At 53.2% G+C, this 10106-nt stretch overlaps 1 pseudogene; it reads right to left on the bottom strand.

Annotated features, from left to right (window-relative positions):
* Nucleotides 1–5513: 5513 nt before the first annotated feature.
* On the bottom strand, nucleotides 5514–7009 carry LOC133361494 (lysophosphatidic acid receptor 1-A-like; annotated as a pseudogene).
* Between the last annotated feature and the right edge of the window lie 3097 nt (nucleotides 7010–10106).

Here is a 10106-nt window from a genome sequence, read left to right as displayed (position 1 = left end):
TGTGGGCAATGAAGCCAGGCCAGGTCCCCCTTTTCCAGGGACACTCCCCCTTTGAACGTCGGGCACACCGCTCATTCCTGGCCTGAGCCTTGGCAGTAGCCATGCGGGCATTTTCCTCGCCTCAGCGACCACGCCGAACGTTGTCCTTATATACTCAGGAAGAGGCTAAACAGGCCCCCCTCGCACCGGTTCCCAATGGTCCATGAATCGGCGGCACGTTCTGCACGGCCGTACTAAGAAAAAACGGCGAGTATCCAGTAGCCGCGTGCGGCGTCATGCGAACGCCGAAAGCACCCAGGATCTGCAAATCCCAATCAGATTGGTTTTCCCCGACTGTATGGCACAGCATGGCGGACAGAGTCCGATCAACCGTTCACCCATACCATCCGTTTGCGGGTGGTAGGGGGACGTCCGTATCTTTTTAGTTCCAAGAGCCGCACACACCTCCCCCAACCATTTAGACGAAAAGTTACGTCCCTGATCCGTAGGAGCCTCTCCGGAGCCCCTTTGTCCATTACATACCCAAATAGAAAGGCGTCCGTGATAGACGCCGCTGACTGGTCAGGCAAGGGGCCAGGCCATCGGCCAGCGAGAGAGGTACTCCACCCCCACCAGTAAATACTTATTCCCTTTAGCTGATGGCGGAAAGGGTCCCAAAATATCTAACGCCACCAACTCATTAACCCGAGATACTTTAATCGATTGTATCGGCGGAACATATGGATGTTTAGGCGGCTTACGGCGGGCACAATCGGGACACGCGCGAACGTGACCGACGACATCCGTCGTCATGCCGTGCCAATAATAGTCTCGTTGCGCGTCAATAGGGTTTCTGCACCCCAGGTGTAAAAGTGTGTCACAGTGCAAAGATCGAATCAACTCATAGCGCAATGACGCAGCACAACGAGACGCCAGTGTTCCTGTATCCTTCCCTCCACATCAGTAACCCATCTCGGAGAGCAGTTTCCGAATTACCACCCGCAACCGACTTCCTTACCCGCCTTCTCCGTTCGTTTCCGTAACGACACCAAAGAATCGTCCACATTTGCTCCCGAATCCACACAGACCTTGGAAGACCGCAAAAATCCCGTCAGCCGGTCCCCCTTCAACCGGTCCCGGTGTAAGCGGAGGTTCGAGAACATCCACTGCCCGCGCGACAGGTTGAGGGGGGGGCTGAGCCGGTCCACACCTATGCGTCCCCGACGCACACGCACAAGGGGATTGTTTGCGGCAACCTGGACAGTGCGTCCGCGTTAGCGTGACGCACACCCTTCCGATGGTGAATTTGGAAGGAGAATTCTTGCAACGTGTCCAGCCATCTCGCCAATTGTCCGGATGGCTGGTCCATCTTAAGAGCGTACTGCAAGGCCGCATGGTCCGTTCGGACAATAAACGACCGACCGTACAGATACGTCGAAATTGGCGGAGAAAATACACAATAGCCAAAAGTTCCCTGCGAGTGACGCAGTAACGAGTTTCCGCGGGAGACAAAACCCGACTCCCGTACGCCACCACACGCTCAACACCACCTTTTGACTGGGACAACACCGCCCCAATCCCGGTGTCACTCGCATCAGTATCCAGAATGAAGGGATGTTCAAAATCCGGATAATCCAACGTCGGCGCAGTAGCCAGTAGGTCGCGCAGGCTCCGAAACGCCGCCTCCTCCGGCGGTCCCCACACAAATTTGTGCCCCTTCCCAGTAAGGAGATGCAAAGGCCTGGCGATAGTAGCGAAATTCGGAACAAACCTCCGGTAATATGAGGCGAACCCCAAAAAACCGACGCACATCACCCACCGTGGCGGGGGTTGCCCAATCCCGGACACACGCAGTTTTCTCTGGATCCGTGGCCACCCCGTCCGCACTAACAATATGTCCCAAGTATCGAACGGAACGTTGCAGTAGATGACATTTCTTAGGCTTGAATTTCAAATTAGCAGAACGCATTCTGGCAAAAACGGCCTCCAACCGCAATAAATGCTCATCAAATGTGCGGCTGAAGACAATAATATCATCTAAATAAATGAGACATGTCTCCCACTGCAACCCCGTCAATACCAACTCCATCAATCTCTGAAAGGTGGCAGGGGCTGCATTCAACCCCATCGGCAGACAGTTAAATTGGAACAACCCCTGCGGCGTACGGAACGCTGTCTTTTCCCGCGAGGGCTCGTCAAGGGGAAGCTGCCAGAAGCCCGAAGAGAGATCTAGCGTTGAAAAAACTTAGCCCTGACAAGGCGTCGAGAGAATCGTCCATACGCGGCAGGGGATACGCATCTGCCACCGACACTTTATTTAACTTCCGAAAATCCACACAAAATCGTAATTTACCATCTTTCTTTTTTAACCAACACGACAGGCGCACCCCACGGGCTATTAGACGGAGATATAATATCCGCTTTCAACATGTCTTCCACTGCCCCTCGAACGTGCTCACGCTCAGCCGGACTCATCCGACGCGAGTTCAAGCGGATAGGAGCCGCGTCCCCCGTTTCGATGTGATGAGAGAGCAGCGAGGTGCGTCCCAAGTCCAAATCGTCCGAGCTAAACACATCGGAATAGCTCGCTAATAATTTATGAATCGCACAACGCTGCTCAGCGGAAAGGGCCGAATTTTCCGCACATAATTCGGCGATCCAACGATCGTCCACCCCTCCGTCGTGTGAAACACCACCCACCAGCCCCCCGTCCGGAATGTCACTCTGAGCCGTAAACGCCGTAGTGGCGTGTGCCACAACGGTACCAGCCGGCACACACACGCTTTCAGAAGTCGCATTTAACACCTGCAAAAACGGGCGCTGATCCGGACGGACAATGGTTTGCGCCCCCACCAGTGCCAATCCGCCCGTAACAGCGGCGGACGGCGACAGCAAAATTCCACAAGCACTCTGCCGACCCGGAACCGGCTTCCGGTATCGTAGGGGAATGAGCATCTGCGAGCCAGGTGGAATATCAACTGAAACTTCCGATAACGCCTGCACCTGGGCAACCGGAGCCGGTCGCCCCCAGGTGGACTGTAAAAACGCCAATTTGCGGCCCCCTGGCAGTTCAATGCAATTTTCATTGATTCTAATTAAAATGGGCATCTTAGCCAAAAAATCCGTGCCCAACAAGCAAGGAACCGCCAGGGACCTCGAAATTAACACAACGCCCGAGGCCGAGACCCCCCCGATAGAAATATTAGCGTCCACCTGTCCCACGATGCCCATACTACCCCCGTTCGCAGCGATGCAGGAAGCGTAAGCCGGCCTCACGGCCCCCGGTGGGATGTTCAAAAGATGGAATATGACATCCGAAATAATGGTCGCGGACGCCCCGGAATCCACCAAAATACGCACGTCCACCCCTTGGATCGACCCCGGTACAGTGGACGAACCTGTAGCGGCCGCGACAACCCGCCGAGCCAACTTACGCCACTGCGTTATCGAGCGACAAGGCGCAGATACTGGCCTCCCATATTTTAGAACATCCGCGTCGCACAACAACGGCGATGAGTGAGGTGTCAGGCCTTGCCGGGTGTCTGGTGCGCACCGACTTGCCTGTGCCGGAGGGTCTTTCTTTGGGACGTCAGCGATCGAGGCCTCCTGCTGGGGCGGCCCCGGAACCCGGGCCCAGCAGTCCCTGGCATAGTGGCCCCGACGGCCGCAGCGGAAACAGTCGACGTCGGGTCGGCGCGCAGCAGGCACCCCGTCCCGACGTGGCCGCGCCGGCGGCGGAGCCCGCGGGCCCCGGCTCGCTTCGAGCCGGCCACGGAGTGGAGGCGGCCGACAGCTCCTTTGGGCCGGTCGCATCCGGCACGTACACGGCCTTTGTAGGGTCCCACCCTACGGCCCCCCCCATCGACGACAGGACCGCCCGTCCACGCCGTGACTTGTTTCCAGCGGCGGAGATTGAACTGGGCGTCCAAACACTTAGCCGCGGTCCGGGACGTGAGGTTTCTCGTGACCGCAAGCCGGCATAGGAATGCCCAGATCCCGGGATAACTCCAACATCTTCCCCAAGATGAGAGGTTCCAGCAGGTCAGGCTCCGTCTCCGGGTAAGCGGCCATCGCGAGTTCCAGCACGGCGCCCCTGTACGCTACAGGCGACTCCTCCGGTGCGCGTTGCCGCTGCACGAAGCGGCGATGGGCGTCATCCGGTGGCTCGTACACGTCCGCCATTTCGTCGAACACTCCACGCAATGTTTTCTTCTTCGCAGCTTTTATAGAGCGAAAAAAACGAACAGACTCATCGTCCAGGAGAGTCGGAAGCACCTCCAGCGCCTCGGCGTCCGTCCACCTTGCCGTTCGTACCGCCGCCAAAAATCGACAAGCGAACGCACTCCAATCGCCCCCGATGGAGAACTCCTTAACAGTTGTAAGGTGACGACTGCGGCTCCTTGGCCTGCTTCCGTCCGTCACCGACTCTTCCGGCGGCAAGTTCAGCAAGGCGTCGCAACGCGGTGTCGCCAAGATGGCGGACGATCTTCATGGCGGCCCCAAGATGGCGGCTTCCCGCCTTCCGTGGTGCGCCACGCCCAAGATGGCGTCTTCACGCCGCGTGGTCGATGGCGGCGCCATCGAAGACGACCCGGGCTCCTGCCGATCACCACCATCACCTTCCAACGCCGCCCTTGGCGTGACAAGGTCACACAACTCCGTGATGACGGTTTTTAGGGTCGCCAGTTGCTCCGCCATCCGGGTCCATCTTAAATCTTCGTCCTTCAACGCAGATGGGTCGGGCGCAGCGGCAACCTCCTCCACACCCGGGCCCTCACGGATCTCTCCCTCCGCCGAAGTGAAGCCGACCTCAGGAGGAAGATCGTCGTCGTCCGATGATGAAGCCGACGCCGGAGATGGGATATTCTTCTTCCTCAGTTGTTTCGCCATGCCGTTTCACTTCTGACTCAGTGTAATAAAAGGACTCGAACACTTCTTTCTGTCTTCGTGTCTTTATTCAGGTTCACGTCTTTACCCACACGGCACTCTGTTATAACTCCTGTATTTGTAGCCCCCGGCTATTCACTGCTATTATAGCTTCCTCACCCCTCTGACTCTCTGCTTCATCTACTGTAACCTCCTCCCTGCAGACTTGCTGCTACCCCTATGTGCAGACCCTCTGGCTGTCACTGTATGCAGACCCGCTGCCCACTCTCTCTGTGCAGCCCCGCTGCTGACTGCAGCCTCCTCGCTGCTTCGGGTCGGTCACCGCTGGCCAACGGTGCCGATCCTCGCTCCCCCCGTGTTCGTGGCGATCTCGCCACACCCCGCTTCGCCCTTCGTGGCCTTCCTCTGTTCCTGGTTCCCCGTCACTCCCCCTGCTCTTCCGGTTCCCCTCCTTCTATACTCAACCCCTCTCCCCCCACGTGACCTAACTCCTCCCCCCCTGACGGCACCTCAGAAGGGCCGTTTACAACCGCATTACACAGGTATTGTGGTCTATGCAAACATGACTCCTTGTAAAAAAGGTGTCAGTTTTGTTGCCAGATAGAAGGGTAAAAGAACAATTATCAAAACATGCATGGTTAGCCCAATTAGATATTAGATGACAATCTGATTCATCTTCATCGCACTCGCGGTGGTCACGTGACCGATCTCCGTAACCAGGTTGGGATTCGACGTGGAAATTGATTTTTCGGAGCCGCTCGCTGCGACGCATCCCGCCTTTCGGCAGCTCAGGATGCGCTTGAAAGTGGCGATCATCTCCGTGTCCCGAAACGAGTAGATGATGGGGTTCATGGCGGAGTTGAGCTCCGCTATGAGCAAGAAGTACTTCTCGAAGGCCAGGACGTTGCAGTCTGAGCAGAAGGAATCCAGCAGCGAATCACCAGGCCCGGCGTCCAGCACACGATAAAGGCTCCTGGGAGAGACGGCACGAGCCATTTTTGGCAGCGACGCGTGGAACAAGACCAGCCTTGATAATTGCTTTTTTTACCCTTTTATCTGGCAACAAAACTGACACCTTTTTTACGAGGAGTCATGTTTGCATAGACCACAATACCTGCAGTCGTAATGCAAACAAAAAAACAGTTGTGCGCCTTTTGGCGTCATCTGGTCCAACACCATGTGAGACTAGGCTCTAAGGAAAGGTGTCTCAGGTGTGGACCAATCAACTTCAAGGACAGTGCGTACATTATCAGAGTTATGTTTTTTGTTTGCATTATGACTGCAGGTATTGTGGTCTATGCAAACGTGACTCCTTGTAAAAAAGGTGTCAGTTTTGTTGCCAGATAGAAGGGTAAAAAAACAATTATCGTGAATCGTGTTGTCGAATGTTCTGCCCAGACAGACCCACAACGCTTACCCAACATGATGGTGACCATTACGAGCAAGCTCACGGGGGCGTCTTGCCTCCGGGAGCACCTGGAGCTATTCTGCAGCACGGGTATCCTGTCCCTCCACACGTTCACGAAGATGTGGCCGTAGAGCCCCGCCATGATGAGGAACATGGAGAGGTTGTAGCCGGCCCAGAAGGCGACGTAGCTGGCGCTGTACAGCGGCGCCATGGTGGAGCACGTGCCGACGTCGCAGACGCAGTTCCAGCCCATGCTGGGCATGCGCCGGCGATGATGGCCACGAGCCAGATGATCGCGACGACCGTCACGACGCGCCGCTCGCTCATCCGCTGCATCCGGAACAGCGCGACGTGGCGCTCAATGGCGATGACCAGGAGGCTGGCGACGGAGGCGGTGAGGCTCGTGTTGATCAGCCCCTGGCGCAGCATCCAGGTCTCCAGCGACAGCTTGCGAGTGTTGGGCCCCGTGTTGACAACCAGGTAGATGTACGCCACTCCGGCAAAGAAATCCGCCGCGGCCAGGTTGGCCATGAGAAAGTAGACGGGGTGGTGGAGTGTCTTGTTGATGTACACGGCGAACATGACGAGGGCGTTGGCCAGAATGATGCCGAGGCACAAGGTCAGGCCGAGCACCATGACCAGCGTGCTGGTGAAGGACCACTCGTCGTAGAGCGGCTTGTTGCTGTTGCGGTAGAAGAATGCGATCGTCTCGTTGTGGTGGCAGCTGACGTCCATCTCGTTCTCCGCGTTGTGTTTCCCACGTCCAAGCACACCTGCAAAGCAAAGATTATTTAAAGGAAACCAACACCAATCGAGACTAGGCTCTAAGAAAAGCTGTCTGGGGTGTGGACCAATCAACATCAAGGACAGTGCATATCATTATCATCATCAGAGTTGTTTCTTTTTGTTTGCATTTGACTGCTTGTGTTGTGGTTATTGCAAACATGATGCCTTGTATAAAGGTGTCAGTTTTTGTACCAGTTTAAAGGGTAAAAACCTACTACTAAAGAGCTGTTGTTATACAATTACATCTCGATAGCGTTCCTCCTCTGAGCGTCATGATCATAGACAATGGCACCATCTTATTATCTGCACTGGCGTCCGTGACTGATTGCCCTATTTAATGACCCCCAGGGGAATGTGACTCAGGGTCGTGAAAAGAGGTGATGTCATCTTGTCACACTGCCGATACATGTGTACGCACACGCGTGTACATGTATAGGAACTCTCGCATCATACATGTACAGTCCGCTTGAATAATTCCACTGCTGGATGATGACCTCTGCACACGTCTTGTGGGTCGGGTCAAGAGCGATATTTGACTATACTTCACCACGCTGGTCAGTGGGGTTTGTGGTGGAGGTGGTGGTGGGGAGTGCAGTACACCAATGGGGGTTTCTGCACTGCCAACTGCTGTCTACAACGCCCACAGCACCTTTATACTGCACGTGGTGGTGGTGGTGGTCAACCCATCCAAAGCACTTCTGACACAAACCCTGCTTAGCTTACAAATCGGAAAAGGCTGCGTGCATTGTGAGTGATCTGGTCAAAGGCTACGTTGACATCAGCACACTAACATTGCATACATAACACTGGTCAACACACTTTTGTGGCATAAGGTATTCCAACGGTGTTAAGGTCATTTTGGGGTGCTGATGATTCCAAATCTGGCATCAGTTTTTGTCCATCACATCAGGTTTTTGAGATATTATCAAATATTGCATTTTCAATAAAAACGGCAGAATAAAAATATTAAATAAATGTGGATATCTACATAAAATGATATTATATGCACACTCTCCTAAAAATACAGCACCGTATTTAACACTAAAGCAGTCCTGACTCGCAACAACTTGCAATCATAAGTGACAGAGTTAATTTCGGGTAAAATCAATGAAAATGGGTATGCCGATAGCATAAAAAATAGACGTGATAGAGCAAATCTGAGATCAGATTTAGAATCGGCACCCTGAAATTAGCCTAGAACAGCTGCAACAGTCCAGGCCAGAAAAACATGTTTTTGTTGTTGTTGACCAGTGTAATTAACGCGGCTTGCAATTTAGGAAGAAATGCCGCATTACACGTAACAATGTCATGGTTTCTAGCACAGATTCTCTTCACGTGAGAGTTGGGGACAGACTAAAGGGGGTTTGAACAAGGCGAGCCCTGGCTACCTGTGGCGTTCACCCTCTACACGATAACAAAAACGCAACGCAAACCTCACAGAATCCTGTCATTGTTGAGGCAGCGTCTCTTAGGATTAGCACATGGCCAGTAGGCAAGGCAAGGTCAAAACAAGCTGACCTTTACCCGACCTTTGACCTCACCCCTCGGCCACACAGACACCTTTACCCTTTGACCCCTCTGCAGGCAGTCGACGGAGAAGTGGCGGGAAGAAGGGCCCAGGCTGCGCACGTGTTGGCTCAGGCGAGGCCCGGATGTGGATGTCAGGGCCCCGGATGTCAGGGCCCCGGATGTCAGGGCCCGTGGACACGTGACGCAGGAGGCGTGGCCAGGGGGGCGGGGCTCGGGGGAGAGAAGATGAAAGGGGGCGGGGGCGAAGGGGTCAGTCACGTGACCTGGGTCTCTGTGAGTCTGTGGGTCTCTGTGAGTCTGTGGGTCTGTGTGAGTGTGTGTGAAAAATATAAGAATAGATTTACCCTATTCTTATGCATATCTTTCATTATCCTATGGGCATAAATAAAGTTGGGCCAGTCTTGCCAAAATGTCACGTTATATATACATTCTTTCTCTGTTATGGCAGAGAAGAACATGCTGTTCTCGTGAATCAACCTGATTTTCATTGCATTCGTTCACGAATGTAGCACCTTATACATGGCACAAAAAGACAGCTTGGTGTGGAGTCAAAAGGGATTATCCCAGTAAATACGATCAACTCCACCACGACAGCGATCGCTGCGCACGTCAGCTTACATGAAGTATGATCTGTGTTTTGATTAGGCGCTGATCTTAAAGGTGCATTGAAAAATGTTGATACTCCGACTGATGCTCCTGCTGTTGTGGAGTGACTCATGCAGCCAGCTATGGCCTGCAGGGTTCTGGTGGTACATGTTGTTTACGTCGTTTATTGTGAAAATTCGGTCACAGTTCCTATGATCACTGTTTCATTGCTTTTATGGCTTGATTTGGTGATTTTCGAAAAGTTTTGGTTTGGCCATGTTTGTTTGCTGTAGTACCGAGTTAGACTGATGGCCTTAATCTAAGGTTGTCTTGTGGTTGTTGTTGTTGTTGTTTGAATTGCATCCCACTGGGATTTTGCACACAGCGTTGGTGTAACGGTGCTTTTTCTGCAATATTTGCTGTCTTTCTTGGATTTTCTGTTTGCACTCAGTCACATATTCACTTTAAGATGTTTTTGTTCATGTTTTTGTTTTTGTTTGTTGAGGTTGCACCCGATTCAAGAGCAAAGGCTCACAGGGCCACACCTAATACATGAACTTGAACTTGAAGGTCCTAGTGTGGACACATGTTGACCAGTGTAAGAGGCGGGGGGGGGGGTGGTCACCTTCGGTCCAACCCCCACACGCCTCAAGTTTCAAGTTTCATGTATTAGGTATAGCCCTGTGAGCCATTCGGCTCTTGAATCGGGTGCAACCGCAACAAACAAAAAAACAAAAACATGAACAAGAAAACATCTTAAGTGACTATGTGACTAAGTGCAAACAGAAAATCCAAGAAAAGACAGCAAAATATTGCAGAAAAAGCACCATACACCAATGCTGTGTGCAAAAATCCCAGTGGGATGCAAGTCAAACAACAACAACAACCCAAGACAACTTAGATTAAGGCCATCAGTCTAACTCTGTACTAC

The sequence above is a fragment of the Lethenteron reissneri genome, unplaced genomic scaffold (genome assembly GCF_015708825.2).
Source record: "Lethenteron reissneri isolate LAM-NWPU_2019-01 unplaced genomic scaffold, ASM1570882v1 scaffold_1118, whole genome shotgun sequence".
NCBI classification, from domain to species: Eukaryota; Metazoa; Chordata; class Hyperoartia; order Petromyzontiformes; family Petromyzontidae; genus Lethenteron; species Lethenteron reissneri.
This window is presented reverse-complemented; position numbering and strand designations above follow the sequence as displayed.